The sequence below is a fragment of the Diadema setosum genome, chromosome 7 (genome assembly GCF_964275005.1).
Source record: "Diadema setosum chromosome 7, eeDiaSeto1, whole genome shotgun sequence".
In the NCBI taxonomy this organism is placed as follows: Eukaryota; Metazoa; Echinodermata; class Echinoidea; order Diadematoida; family Diadematidae; genus Diadema; species Diadema setosum.
The window spans coordinates 23,827,090-23,843,814 of NC_092691.1; the positions used below are offsets into that span (position 1 = coordinate 23,827,090).

Sequence of the window (16,725 nt, forward strand, 5' to 3'; positions counted from 1 at the left end):
CCACTACTTTCGCCACGACACAGAACACCGTCCCTGCCTTTCACGAGGGGGGCCTAGACTTACATGTGTGCATGACCTGAGCAGGACTGTGATCCCTGGAGGAAGGTGGACCATTTTCCGTGAGACTGGACTGGGGCTGGGCAGGATCGCAGATGAACTGGAAAGGAAAATGTCTCGGTTACATCAGATGGCGGAGGCTGGAAGAGGGTTGCAAATATTGGCAGACGAGTTCTGGGTAGAGCTGCATCCCCCGCCAGATTCATTGACAGAGGATCAAGAGATAACAGTCAGAAAAAGAAAAAATTCTTGACGAACAGAAATTGAGTCCGAACTAGCTTGAAGTTAACAATCTTCTCCCCTGACGTATTACAGACATTATAAATGGCCATGTTTTTTTTTTTCTTTAAAGGTCTGTGCATCTGCAGCTTTGATTCGTTGTAAATGGCCTTCTAAAAGAATCTATTTTGCATGACAGCTACCGTGGTGAAATACAATTGTAAGTCATGATATAGTAGTCTTACAGATGATGTTTAGTACTTACTATCAAGAAACTCTAGTCTGCAGAATACTGCCAAAATGTTATCGTTTGTCAGACAAATTGAGATGTACAGATATTTTCATGTGAACAGAAAATTTCTTGGGAATATCTGTATACAGCATACAGTACCAAAAGCTGATTTTTTTTTCTTGTTGATCACTTATGTAACATGAACTGCTGTATCCTAATAGAAATTTTCATATAACAGTAAAGCTTCGCATTCATATTGGCATTTGTGAGACTGATATGAGTGTTGATTGGTGGGATTGCATACTAAGCAGTGATTTCATACTGTCTTTGGGAAATCTCCAAATTTTTCCATGCTAATTATCAGATGTTGAACATGAAAGCTGAAAGTCACAGCTGCAGCACTTTGCAAAAGTTCATGATTTACCAGTGAGCCATATCACATACAGCGTAAACTAAAATGGTCAGTCCAAAGGGATTTGATTCAACCCTTTTATACCAATGAGGCAAATGTGCACAAATTTCACATAAATACCTTTGGACAAGATTTTAATATGGCATGCAGAGTTTTTCCCTTGTTGAAGACGAGTCCCGATGTTAAAAGCTTAGAGAGTTTTTTTTTTTTTTTTTTTTTTGGGGGGGGGGGGAGGGGACTGCTATCTTTACCACTATTTATTCATTTGATTAGTTATACATATTATTCATAAGTCTATACACTCCCTTCATCCTTTTGTTGCTGTATTGTTCCTAAAGCAAGTAAAGCATATCAAGGCACCCCAAGGAATATTTCATGTGAATTTATGTGATGCATTCATTTTTGTTTGAGAACTCTGAAAAGTGGCACTATGGCATAAAAACTTTTGTGAAACTAATTTCCCATAATAGCCACTTTCACTGAAACTTGCAGTAGTACTCACATTCTTTATTTCTATAGTTCTGATAGTACACATAATCTTTGATTTTCATTACCTACATTGTACTCCCAATACCTCCTCCAACGGTTATCAAAGCCTGGAGTCAAGCGTTTTTGTGTGTATATATGCATAACTGATCAATAGGTGGCGCTATTTCAGTAATGTCTCTGAGACTACAGTTGTTATCTACTGCACAGTGCTTGTACATGTACAGCAAATTACGGTACATTGTACTTATTAGCACAGAATTTTACTTGGTCACACACCCTGTCGGAAAACCACTTCGCAGCGTAAGATTTAGTTGATAATTTTGCTAAAAGATACATTTAGAAATATATTCAGTTGCTATATTTTCACTCTACCCCAGTAATTTAAGAGTGCATACGTGCAGATACACCTTTGCCAGAAATGACAAGAAATTGCTACAAAAATACTGAATGTCACAGAAGTAAAGGCTCAATGGATTATCAGTTTGCCGATTGAAAATATCGACCCCAAAATCTCCCAAATGCCAAAATGGAATTATAAGGCGTGAAGTGCAAATAGTTTGTTGATATCAGTAGCCTGTTACACGTCTGTCAGGGTGATGTGAGTGGTAAAGTTGGGTATCATTTTCGTCATTTATTCATGATAAGTTGCATCTTATGATAGCAATAAATCTGTAGCTTATCTAGTTTCCCTGCAATATTACTATGTTGCTCTAGCATCTTTAAGGGTGATTTTTTCCTTTTCTTTCTGACAGCACATTAGCAAACAAAACCAGATTTTAAGTGTATGCATGAAATGATATCGTGAGCATAGGCATGGATTATGAAATAAGAAAGCGACGGGTAACGAGAGAACTCATGTACAGGATTGTAATTTGTTTGTTTGACCTGCCATCCCGTTTCTATTCGCGTGCAGTTGGTGTTTGTGTATCCTCTATCGTTGGGTACGTTTTCTGCTACCTGTGGGGTTTCTGCTGAGAAATTATGTAAACTGAAGTAAACTACTTGTAGGTTTTTCTTATTATGCTGTATGTAATCAGATTCCCATTGTAATGGATTATTTCAGCTAGTTGCACTCACAAATCTGGTGACGTCTTTCAAGATTGATTGAAAGCCTCTATTTTGTGCTTTTAAAATTCATCTTTGAAGTAACGTGCAATTTTTGCCAGTGACAACAAATCTTTTCAGATGCAGTTTATTTGTTACAAAATTTTGAAAGAAAGATCAGGTGGTACCCTTTGATGGACCACAAAAAGTCAGAATTTGAGAGTCATCCCATGATCCAAAAGGGGAGAAGAGCAGTACGAAATTTGTCGTGAGTGAAATATGCCAGATCATGATAACGTGCAATTATTATTGTTTTGTTGTTTTTTTTTTATTGTAAAAAGATAATCACAAACGGGCAGCTGCAAATGTCATGTAACAACATTATATTATGTGTGATTTATAACCTTAACTCTACATGTTGATTGAAGTGTGTGAACGATGTCAATTTTGGCGACGATAACCTCAATAATCAGTCTTTCATTTGTTTAAGTGTGAGGGATTATAATTAATTGATCACAGAAATATGATCACGCACTATATAGTCTTTCATATTTTCAGGGGTATAAAATTATTTCACCCAAGAAGAGAGTGGACTGTACATACATTGTAAATTTGTATCATAACTGGAATTTTTGCTGAAAGGGTATTTTTGTATAGATGCTATGAATAAACAAAACATGCCACTGTTTGATGATACAATGTAAATGTTTGTTGTTATTCTTGTTATATTTCCTGACCACAATGACCTTATATGAAAATTAGTAATAGAGGAGTGTGTCGGTGAAGTCATTACGCTGATTGATTTGTGTATTAGTGACAATGTCGGATATTGTGACTCTGAGGCTTCCCCCCCCCCCCCCCCCCCACCGAGGAAGCATTACATCCTGGAACATTGTGTTTGTGTGTGAGTGAGTGTGTGCGTTACTATGGGGTGAATCTATACTTGTTCACTCAAACCGAAGATATAATCATTCCATTACGTCATTTCTAATGGCAAAGCGGAAATGTGTTTGATCTCTAAGTTTAGACTTTAATGTCAATGTATTTTGTCAAAAAATCCACAATTGAGGAAGTAAACATAATGGTTATGATGATGAAAGATAAAGCTATACACTTACAGAAGATTACCTTCGGCATCAATTTATGAACTGCATTTTCATTCATGAGAATCAAAATACTCTTTAAATCCACTTGTTGTGAACAACACAATCTCAGTGGCTGAATTTGATGGAATATTTAACAACTGCAACACGGGGCACACATGTAGAGGTTGATCAGTATTCATCAATTTTAATGACATCTCAAATGCACAAGTACATGTGTAAATCAAAATTTTGATTCATATAATTCAATTCAACATGAGGTACATCCGGTCAGCGCTGTCATGCTTTCGTATACATTTCAGTTCTCAAGAACTACAGATTCGTCTGCTTTTTCGAATAGGTTGATTGCAGCAATCAAACTGTTTGTTTGGTTTTTTTTTTTCCTTTCACATTTTTGTTTACTTTTGTTTGTTTATTTTTGTTTTTTATTTTTTTTTTTGTAAGATGGAGACATTAGCATTCATTAAACTTTGCTGTTGATTTCAGGTAGCGGCCGATAATTTGATTGATACAGTGTATCGCGCTCTTGACCATTTTTTATCTTCTTCAGAATTTCAAAAATATACCGGTATCTTTTTTTTTTCATGAGGTTTTAAACATGACTTCATAATGGCAGTGAAAATTCAGATATCGAAATAAAAATAAAAGCACCGATCTGACTTGTTTGAAGCTAAAATATTATCCTTATAGCTTCGCAAAACCGAGTAGATTAAACTCACTGCCTTCTTATTTTTCAGGGTGCGCAAAAGTTATGAATACTTAGCAGAATGTTATTTTTTCTCTCTCGTGAGAAAAACAACAAAGATACTTTATTTTCCCTTAGATATAAATAAAATCGACATTACTATTCCTGGCATTTTGTCCCAGGGGAAGAGGGGGTGGGGAGGGTTACTCAAAAAGGCCCATGTCATCATCTTTTAACTATGTTTATACTTTTGTCGTGGTTCTATCGAACCACTATTCGCGCCAAATTCCTCTTAACCGAGTCCTGGCATAAGTCGAGGAAATTCGTTAAGTATGCCAGAACTTCCGACCACGTGATCTCCCAGTTTCCTTCCCGCCTTGAAAACCTGACCCCGAAATCTGCCCTTTTGTCTACTTTCAAGAAAGTATCAAAAAGGGCTAGATTGGGACGAGATTTCCTGCAGTACTAAAGAATCTGGCGAAATCACTTTCATAGGGTGTGGTCAGACTCTTATCTTAAAATTCGCTTATACATGTATTTTCCCATCATTGTCCTACCACATTTCATAGCCGCTCCACATAGTAGTGATTATCAAAAACCCCTTTTCACGATTATTATCCCCGTATTTTCGGAAAAGATCTGTATAGATGGTTTAAGGGAACGGAGCGCCATCCTAAGAATGTCGTAAGAATACGGTTTGACGTTCCGTTTTGACGGCGACGACGATATAGTTGGGGGTGTCACGTTTTTACCCGCAAACTCTTTTCCATAATTATTCTGAACAACAACCGCCACGTTCACCATTCTTCGTGATACTAGTATGTGCAGTCACAAACGCCAGTAAGAAATTAGTAAATTAGTAAATGATTAAGCCATATATGTGGCGCTCCGTTCAATTCTCTGTCGGCTTGGCCCATGGTTTATCAAGACACACCTTTTCCGAGAATATAGGGATTCGAGAAAAGACATGATTATAGCATTTCACAGGGGTAAATGATTCAATTCCTCTCCCCAACCCCCCTCTCCAGCGACCTTGAAGTCACCTAACAAACTGTATGTACATTAAAACTAAATTATGTGTGACATTTCTGCCGAGCCCTATGAACAGTTTTCTCAATGTGTCTCCAGGCGGGTCTGAGATGCGGCTTGGAAGCCGTCATCTCCGTGGCCAAGTGCCGCAGAACGTCGTCGCGAATTCGGCGCGCGATCAAGTCCAGCAATTTCCCGAGAGCATAGATGTCCGTCTGGATTGACGTGGACTCCTGACCCAAAATGTACTCTGGTGCCAAATGCTGATAGATGGTCCCAGTCTTGTACCCTTCCAGCTCATCTTTGGCCATGGCGCGGTGTTTGATGGGGACGATGATGGTGGAGACTTTGCCCATGTCGATGATGACTCCTCGCCAGCGCTGTACCTCGTCGTCCCACTTCATGAGGACGTTGTTGGCTTTGAGGTCGTTGTGGAGAAGACCTTTATCATGAAGGGCTTTCATTCCTCGCATGATGTCCAGGACGATGTCGAACCAGCCGTCCTTCGAGACAGACTGGCTTTGGAATTGGAGTGCCTGGCAGAGCGGGAAACTTGTCCCCGTCATCAAATCACCCACGAATTCTACGACGAGTGACGGGCAACCCTGGGCATCGGCCACGCCGAAGAGCTTTGGGAAGGATGGATGATCTTGGAGGACGCCATGGACGATGGCCTCCATGGTGATGCGAGCGTTGTTCATCTTCTCGCGACACACCCTCTTAACCTCGTCGTCACCCATGTCTTGGAATTTGTCATACGGCACCTTCACCGCCACCACGTCGCCTCTGTACCGCTTCAAGAAGACTTTGCCGAAGGAGCCCTGACCGATAGGAACTTCGTCCTCCCCGTCTTCCGGTTCCTGTCCGTAAGGTGAAAGGTCATCGGGAGGAATGGTCTCGACTTCTGCCAGAGATACAAACTGCTGGACAACGGCTCTGTCGATGTACGTCATGTCACCGTAGAGAGAACCTCGCTTTTCCAGGACATCCTTCTGGAAGCTGTAATAGATCACAAACACACAAGTCAGTCTGATAAGATGATGTGCATACTTTTCTCCCTTGACTCTGCCCTTTGAGAGTTTCATGCAGGGCAATTCTTTAGTTATACTGGATTCACTGCGTCTTGATTTTGATAAAAACTGATATTTTTCTCTTATCAATTACTTAATGGAACGGTGTTTCAAAAACCTAGAAATAAACACATTACTACCATATCTTCTCTGAGCATTTTTTTTTTTTGCCTTCAAGTATGAAGTTTTCTAGAGTTTAACTATATTTAATTTGCAGCAGTAATAATACAGAGGCGAAAGAGGATATTCTGATGAGAATTAAAGACATTCCATATATTCACTCTATGCTTCTAAAACAAGTCACTTGACCAGTGATCTAGACTCTTACAATGATTAAGAAAAAAAACCCCGAAATAAACCAGCAATTTGAGCTACGCAGAGTTGTACATCAGATCAAAGACATTCCACGATCGGGATAAATTTTTAATGGCGTATTGAAGCGGCAGTAACGTGGCGCCAGTATTAACCTCTTAGTGCACGAAGAAATTGGCATGAGGCTATATCTCTCAGCGACATGACTCAATGTGTGATGATAATGTCTGTACCAAAGAGTTGCCAGACTCACCAGGTCACCTGGTACCGAAGTTTCTTGATCATGAGTTCTTGTCGGTTGGTCTTGAACCTGAGAGCGTCAATGGTCTCTTTCAACATTGCCATCCCTTTCTTCTCATAGTCTCTGTGGGACAAGGAGACGAAAAAAATTATATTTTCATTAGGTCGTCGTCATTTCTGTCGAGTCTTTTCTGTTTGGTGCAATACAGTATGATATCATCACCACAAAGAAAAGAACTGCTACGATGAAATATTAGTTTTTACCAAACATACTGCCTAAGACATGACGGTCAGTTTCGCAAACATTAATTTGATACGTGTATATTTGTTTCTAAAAATGCATATACATGGTATTTAGATGAATAAGCAGTAAGTCTCAATGATGTAATTTATATAATATCGTTTGGAATCATTTACTTCTCCTGTGATGGGTGGTAAACAAAAATCTCATTTATATTATTAAGTAAAGTGAGACAATGAGCTGCATGAAGTAATAGTGGAACCACTTGCACATCTAATCCAAATTAACTTCTGTTATAAAGTTGATATACACTGTATTAAATCAATGAACGGAGTCTTTTTCTTTTTCTTCATCATCTCTCTCTCAAACAAAATACTAAGTACATCTGAATTTCTTACACTTCATCGTCATCGTTGATATCAGCACTATCAATGGTCGGAGCACACATCTTCATCTGTTAAGTTGAGAAGGAGAGAAATAAAGAATGAGAGAAAAAGCAGGCTTAGGCGTGCAATGGGTTGCAAAGGGACAGATATGAAACAGCGGTGTTTATCAGTTTTTAACAAAGTATGGAAATAAAGAGAAGGGAACAAAGTGTCTGGACTGCTTCGGTTTGGTCAATTCTCAGATGTGAATGATTGAATCGTTGCTGTATCGATAACATGTTGTCATTGAGGTCTATATTAACAATTTTCGGCTGATGAGCATCGAAACAATGCATTCAGTATAGAATATCATATAAATTTCCAGTCTCATTTTTAATTTCATATGCGACGACACAAATCAAGACCAAACAAAGTCTATTAGTGCCATCATGTATTAACTAGGAATCTCGATGAGAAAAAGTGACAAAAACAAAAACGTGTTGCAATGCGAGTGAGTAAATGTGTCATGATCGGCAAAAGAATAGAAAGGTACCGTCAGCGTTCTGTTTGACGACAGGCATAAGATGATATCTTATGCCTGTCGTGATAAGTTTGTGGAGCATTTATATATTATTGAATCTTATGCCTGTTGATGATGTCTTATGCCTGTCGTGATAAGTTTGTGGAGCATTTATATATTATTGAATCTCACACGCCACCTGATGTGGAAGGCAGCAAAGGAAAAGAGTGAAAGAGATTGATATATTCGTAAGTAATATTCCTTCATTGAGAAATATTGAAATAAATTGAATTGAATTGAATTGAATTGATATAACTGTCTTAGCACTGACCATCTCGTCAAAGAGTGCTTTGGTCCTCTTCAAGTCATCCAGTTCACCCTGCATCGCCGTGCAATGCTGCTTCATCTCGTCAAACGAGCGGCAGAGGCCCTCCACACTGATCGTCTCCCCCACTGTAGACAGGAGGCCGAACTGGATAGCAGCAGCCGTCATCGACGCCTTCATGTTCTAAGCCGAAAGACAGAAATTCAAAAGCACGTCAGAACCAGCGACTGAAGGAAGACACGTGGGTGACGAAAACTATTAATTTTATCCGAGAGACCGGCACACACATCACACGACTGAAATTTTCAGTGCGCCCGCAACGAAAAGAAAGAAAGAAGAACATTGAGAAAAAAAAAATATGCGCATGGCATCGAGGTGTACTTTGAATAATTTCCTCACCAGCTTATGTTTGCTTTCACACTAAAATCCTTATCAACAGTAACAGTACGTCATAGACACGCTGTTACTACAACTGGACAGGTATAATATCCTAAGTATACACCTTTTAAACTACATAATGATATAGTAGACTTCCACGTTGGACGTAAAAAAAAAAAGTCTGTGAAGGAAATGAATTCTCACAAACAATGAAAAAAGTCCTATTTCATCAACAAGGAAGACATTTATTTCATAAAGAAGTTGTGGGAACATCGTAAGTTGGTGAGTTTCTTATCTTTTCTTATATCATACCTCAAGTTCTTCGGCCATTTGTTGCTCCCTTGCCTCTGCATGGCTGGTCCTCATGTCCAACAAATCCACCATCTCCTTAAACATAGCCACCTTCTTATCCGCCTCCTGATGTTGTGTGGATGACGTGAGTTTGACGGGGGAAGAGGAGAGACGATGTATGACAAGGGATGATTAGATTAAGCGATGGGAAGCATTTTAACTCCGTCACTACCAGTATAGAAAGTAAACTGCATAGAACGTCAGTGGTATCTATGACTGGCAATCGTGAAAGGGTTGAATTTATTCATCTATTTTCAGGTGATAATGCGATAAGAAAGAGCAAGAAGTGTGCATCGTTTTGTGTAAATTGAATAAAGATAGATTACATTTGTTCCAAAATGTCGCATTAATCTATGTTAAAATGAAATAATACAGTGATAAACACGGATGCACAGCATTGTATTTCAAGTTCTTCTTGTGTTGTACATTATTGCCAACTCTTTATCATAAAGTGTATCTAACTAAGACACATGAAAATATTCTTACATAGCTGAAAAATAATCATTCAAAGGTACTAATGATAAAATTAATTCGTCATATAACCAAACTGACTTAACTTGATTCATAAAAGAGGTGACAAAATGAATCAATCAGTATTATTAGGCATTCTCTTAATTCTTATCTAAATCGCCTCTGTATAAGCTTACCTCACATTGCTTGGTTTTGAGGTCGACCTCACTTTTCCACCCATCGATTTCCACCTTCAGCTGGGTGACCTCATGCCTGAAGTCTCGTGCCTCCGCAGTTAGAACTGCAACCTCGCCTTCCACAGTTAGAACTGCAACCTCGCCTTCCACAAACTTTGTTGATGAAAAAAAAAAAGAAAGAAAATTGTGAAGCGTAAGTACGCGTTTGAGTTCAACAGATTAGTTTTTGTTCTTTAAAAAAAGCAATGAGAAGACGTTACTGTAATAGTCTTAAGAAAAAAAGTCATTTAACAGTGATAATATGTTTAAAAGACTGTTAGCAGTTTGTGAAAATAATATTTAGACCTGTATTGGTGTTGGAAAATGATAACAGTTATCATCACTGAATTTTATTGACACTTTACGTCTCTGAACAGTCATAATGATTCTTTATGCGCTAATTACTGTATTCATAAGATGTTATCAATTCTAAAAATGATGAAATTAAAACACATATATATTACGATTATAACAAAACGCACCACAACGATGATGAAAAGAACAATTTTGAACGGTTGTTAGTCTCTCACCAGACGGGTTTCTTTTTCTTCTTTGAGTTGTTCTCCAAGATGATCTAGGGCAGTCTCCTTTTCTTTGATCTGAGTCGCAAGCTTCTCACCGAGTTCCTCCGATGTTCTCAACTTGACTTCTGTCATCTGCGGAAGTAATTTTTGACACAATACTGTCGAATTTGAGGAGAATTTGATCAACATGTTTGGGTGTTTTGTATTTTTCAGAGATTCATAAATTGACATGATATTTTGGATCTTAAAGCGGCATGATTTATCTAACCAAGCCGGAAAGTCTGGAAATTCTGAGATAACGTCCTTACGATGACAGTCTTTTGGCGGCTGGAAATGGAGTTTAAAAGAGGTTTAAAACACTGGTCCAATATCATCTCTGACATAACTTATTACTAGTATCTGTCTATAGAATTGAAAACAGCTATAGCTTTCTATAGATTGTCGATTGTCACGGCGATATGTTTTTATTTTGCCTGTACAGATATCAAACGCGAGTCGATAACCTACATCAACTTTGGCTTGGGTGACACAGAGTTGTGTTGAAAGGTGCTCCCTCTCTTGGCTCAAACTGGCAACGGAAGCTCGAAGGTTCATGTTCTGCCGAGTCCTCTCACTCACTTGCTGCATGAGATCCTGTCGGTCATAAAGTAACGTTTTACAAGGGTAGCTTATAATGTTCTCTTCACACTAGAATCATTTTGCTCATAGCAGGAAGCGGAGGAGAAAAAAAAAGTGAGACGGAGTTACCCAACAGGTTGACGTTTTAGCAATCTCCTTAAGAATATATATATATATATATATATATATATATATATATATATATATATATAGTAATTATGACAAGATCGTACTTATCAGCCATATCTGTAGTCATGATGATAAATCTCACACAAAATACAATTGGTGTATCATTGTTTTTAAACTGTAAAATAAAAGTTGGAATAAACAAAATTGAAATAAAATTTGGGCCTATCAACGTTATCATTTGCATGATTTGACATGTCATTGATACCTGGAGTTCAGAATCGTTCTTCGATAGCTTCTTGGTCATAAGGTCATTATCCTTCTTCAAACCGGCAACAGTTGTATCGAAGTCGTCACAAAGTCTGATGGCTTCCTTCAGTCGCTCACCGAGAGTCTACATGTTTCATTAAAAAAAAATGCATTAGAAGTCACGAGTCGCATCAAACAAGTTTGAATATGACGACATCAAATATTTGGTTCATTAATGACGTGAAAGCTTTATTTTATTTTGTTGTTGTTGATGTTGACAACTGTCCATTATATCTGACGCCTTTCGGCAGAAGGAAAATATATGAGGGAGCACTACAAGAGTAATAAAGTAAGAAAAAGAACCAAGGGAATATGAAAAAAGAGGGATTGAGAGAGATAACGAGAAGAGGAGATTACAGCAAGGTAACAAGAACGAATGAAAGTAAATTGTGTAAAGATCGTGAGATTTTCAAGTCTTATAATCACTTTATCATTCGACATTGTGTCTTTCATACCTAATATACAGTATATATCACATCAGTTTTATCCACATAAATCAACACTTACCTCAATCTCAGTATTGCTTTTGCCAAGTTGCTCCGAAATCTGAGCCTTATCTTTCTCCAAGCTGGCAATGGCATCTTTCAGGTCCTCGTTTTGTCGAGCAGTATTTCTAAGTTGCTCGGTCAGCCCCTGTGAGAATAGAGTTAGAAAGAAACGCTACAACCCAGAAACCATACAGACTGGAATAAGACTACATTGCGATTGTGGTACATCATTATGTATTTCGTCATATTTGATTCCAGTTCACGTCTTCGTTAACACTTTGGAAAGATATAACGCCAGTCTATACATTGCGTAATTGAGAGGAGCTACGCAAATGAAACAAGTCTCCGGATAATCTCACAATGATTGGTCCCTTTCCTTACCTGCTGTTTTTGGCGGGTCCTCTGTTCACTCTGGATCACCTCGTTTCGCTCGCTCTCCAAGTTGGCCACTTGGATTTGAAGTTCTTCAGTCCGCTGCATCGCTGCTAGGAGCTTCAGCTCCATTTCCTAAGAATGTATAATATGATTCAAGTCCAAGTCAATTTATTGGGGTATAGAATATCGAGACTAAGAACGATCGATGTGTTACCACAAAGATTTGAGACACACATGTATCATTATTTGCAGCAAACATCTTTGCCTACTCAGTACTACAACAGAAGAAGATAGATGATGATGATGATGATGATGATGGTGATGGTGATGATGATGATGGTGATGATGATGATGATGGTGATGATGATGATGATGGTGATGATGATGGTGATGATGGTGATGATGGTGATGGTGATGATGGTGATGATGGTGGTGATGATGGTGATGATGGTGATGATGGTGATGATGATGATGGTGATGATGGTGATGATGGTGATGATGATGGTGATGATGGTGATGATGGTGATGGTGATGATGATGATGGTGATGATGATGATGATGGTGATGATGGTGATGATGATGATGATGATGGTGATGGTGATGATGATGATGATGGTGATGATGGTGATGGTGATGATGATGATGATGATGGTGATGATGGTGATGATGATGATGATGATGGTGATGGTGATGATGATGGTGATGATGGTGATGATGGTGATGGTGATGATGATGGTGATGATGATGATGATGGTGATGATGGTGATGATGGTGATGATGATGGTGATGGTGATGATGATGATGATGGTGATGATGATGGTGATGATGATGATGATGATGGTGATGATGATGATGATGATTAGAAGGAGGTGAAGGAGGAAGAGGATGAGATGATGGAGGAGAAATGAAGGAGAAGAAGACTGAAGAAAGAGAGGAAGATAGATGAGGATGGGAGGAAGAAGAAGAGGAAGAGAAGACAGTAGACGAGAAATCATGGAGGAGAAGATTGCAAACATTTTATCTTCGTTCTCAGCACTCGTCTACCTATCAAGGTGATGGAATATGGCGATGTTACCGTACCTGTAGCTCTTTGCAGCTCGCCTGATGTTGTTCACTGATCTCATTTCTTTCAATGGTCTTCGCACTGACGTCAATTTGCAGAGCTTCGATCTGCCGCGCCGAAGCTGCCAACTTGGTCTCTGCGTCCTGTCGAGTTACATTGGGAACAGGTCACTGTAGTATGACTGTTTGTGAACTCACCATTAACATGTAAAGCGATATTTCTTTTTTTTTCTCCTCTCATTGTTGATTTATGATTGCACATAAACACATTTTATGTGTATATAGATTTTTGTGAATGCATGTACGTTTGCTTGTTGGTTTGTATTGATGTACGTATAGGAGCGCGTAAAGTTTTGGCACTTAGTTCGACGACGTTTTTTCAGTGTGTGCGATTTGAGCTTGTTAACAATGCTAATAATTTTAAGGTATGAAAAAAAACTATTTTGACAGAGGCAACACGATATGTTTTGCCACTCTCAAAGTTTGCTTACGTAGGGCTTTGTTTACCCGTAGAATCACTATTGTCGAACAAAAAAAAAAAAAAAAAAAAAAAGAGGAAGAAAAACTGAACATGAATTTTGATTAAGTTGGAAGAAACAATGTGGTCTTAATGAATCCGTGACAGCCTTTAAAAATGCTCAAGTAGAGTGTTACCTCCAAGTTGGACTTGAGATCTTCTTGCCGAGTCCGAAGCTCCGAGATTTGGGAGGCGTGGTCGGTGGCAAGACATTTCTTGGCTTCCTCTGAGATCTGTCACATGACCAGGTATTAACCATTAATTAAAGGAGGGGTGTTAATCTGAACCTAGTCTGTGAAGATGATATCGTGTTGAATGTGATGCATAACTACACTTCTGTGTTTGTCAAACAATAATGAATGTGCTTGTGCTTAATTACTCATAATTCTCGAAATTCTTCACGAGTGGCATGGACTCTTTATCGTCATCCATCATTATCAATTACCGTTATACGTTGGTTTATAGTTACAATTCGTTGGTACAGCATGATGCTGTTTGATATAATGTCTAGAAGCTACAGTCGATAGTGTAAGACAATTGGTACTGTTAAAACTTCATGATAATCCGCTGTATATGAAAGAAATAATTGGAAAAATCTTGTGCAGATCTTTGATGACTTCCTATATTCCCAAATCTTGTTATTCATTGCAATATAGACGTAACATATAACCATGAAATCACTGTAAAATGTGAAAGTAAAGCAGTATTCAGAAAAGTGATTTCAAGACATAAACATTGCTTCGCAGATCTTACCTTTAACTGGTGTATAAGCTCTTTGGTAAGTTTTTCCCATCTTGCCGTCTCGTTAGCACACTGGTCGATGAGGGTATGTGATACGCGATACTGGCTAATCACACTCTGTATAGAAGACAAAATCATTAATTTAAATTTTATACGCTTATACAGTGAATGATCTGTGGACATACGAAACCAAGGTTTGCCATATAGTCAATTAAATTTTGAATCACGTGCTATTGATTTGTTTCTCAATCCAGTATTTAGTGGAAACAGAGCGAGAATTGTCTTGACAAATAACATCACCCATTTTTTTTTTTAATCTTGAAATGAAAGATGTTATGACTGTCTAAATAAGTTAATCAAAATCTATTGGCACTGCAGTATAAGAAGCATGGGATGCTCACCACCAGATGTGACTCGAGAGAATGGTTCTCTCTCTGCAAATTGGCAACGTCATCCCTAAGCTCCGTGACAAGCTTCTCTGATCTCTCATTCTGTAGTCTCAAATCCTGTCAAACGAAAACACAAAGAAAAGGGGTTTTGTTTGTTGTTGTTTTAAACTTTGTGAGAGACGCGACATGGTATACGTATACACACGGTCATACAACCACTAGGGTATCCTATTAGAAAAATGTTTCTATTTTCTATACTGCGTTTTGTCTATAAATATACATCATGATGAGATGCAGCCTTTTGATGTTATAATAAAAGCAAAGGGGAAAGTATTCCTAATCAAGAATTGATTAGTTATTCATCACTACTCACTTAAATAAAATGACACTGGACGCTGATAGCTCGGGCTGCATTAGTTGCATGTGAATAAATCTCAACAACGAAAATGACACTGAAGGAGTTGAAGACACGGTAACATAAGAATCAAGATTATTTTGACTCTTTTCATATCCCACGATATGTACTTATGTATAAATGTTCGGTACCATTTTCTTCAAAAAGTACCTTGAGCTCAGTTTCCTTCTCCAGTTTGATCTGTCGGATGTCAGAAATTTCCTTCTGGAGATTCGAGATCAGCCCCATCACCTTGCCGTTCTTTTCTTCCAGATTCTGCGCAGAGAACAAAATCGAAACGGCTAACAGGATACATACTAACAGGATACATACTAGTATTTATATCTGAGAAGACCATCATTCATTGAAATGTTATCTGACGTATAGAGGTCTAGCTTACCGTGTGTCGAAAGTATGTCACTTGTACGAAAGTGGAAATCTGATGTAAATTCACTGAGAAGTGACGTCCACAGGAATGAGAAAAGCAACTAATGTAGGCCTAAAAACCAGGGGACAACTCCGAGAGAGTATAAAAGGCAGGAAAGACAACAAAAATGAAATGGAGGAAGAGGAAGAGGAATGATCGGAAGAAGAAGAAAACAGATTAATAACAATGAAGGTGAATGAAAATAAAATCAAGTTGAAATTGAAGCTAGCACAGGAGAGTAAAGTGGTGTAAAAAAGAGTAGAGATATAAAAATCATTCTGTCCTGAAAGTGGAAAGCAAGCTAACCAGGAATTTGAAGTCAAGCTCTTTCTTCTCCTCCTGCAACTCGGCGAGTTCGGTCTCTCGCTTCACGACCAGCGCCTGGGACTTGCGATGTTCATCAGAGATTTTCTGTAAGAATGATAATGGCAAATAATCATTCATATTTTGAAACATCCATGAGAGTATGTTGGATTGATACAATGTCCTGTTTCGTTTCTTCCCGACTCGTACGTCAGGTGAAAATATACAATCGGCCTTTCTCCCGTCATTCTTATATGTCATGATTGTTTTGAATTTATCTTTAACATTGATAACGCTGAATGAAACTAGTATCAAAGTAAGCCGTAAGAATAAGAAGTAGGAGGGGGGGGGGGGGGGAGAGAGAGAGAAACGGAATATACCAATGACGAGAAAAAAAAAAAACAACCCAAACAGCTGCACCTGCATGTAGCACTCTACATTTATTTTTTCCTTATAATTAGCTACAAATATAAAAGATCAGAAACTATACCACACTCCTGTACATAGGCGCCGGAAGTGGGGGGCAGGGGGGGGGGGGGGGCGGCCGCCCCCCCCCAATCCAAAAAGTGGGGGGGCAAAACGCATTTTTGCCCCCCCCCCCCCCAAAAAAAGCCCCCCCCCAAAAAAAAATAACATAAATAAATAAACAAATAAATAAAAATAGATAAAATAAGATAGATATGTATATAAATGA

At 38.5% G+C, this 16,725-nt stretch overlaps 1 long non-coding RNA gene across 1 annotated transcript; it reads right to left on the reverse strand.

The window, feature by feature from the left end:
• Positions 1 to 11,344: 11,344 nt before the first annotated feature.
• Positions 11,345 to 12,297, reverse strand: LOC140230737 (uncharacterized). The gene is made up of 3 exons (XR_011901408.1): positions 12,205 to 12,297; positions 11,843 to 11,968; positions 11,345 to 11,420 (listed from the first exon to the last, which is right to left on the reverse strand). It is a non-coding gene; the product is annotated as an uncharacterized lncRNA (long non-coding RNA).
• Between the last annotated feature and the right edge of the window lie 4,428 nt (positions 12,298 to 16,725).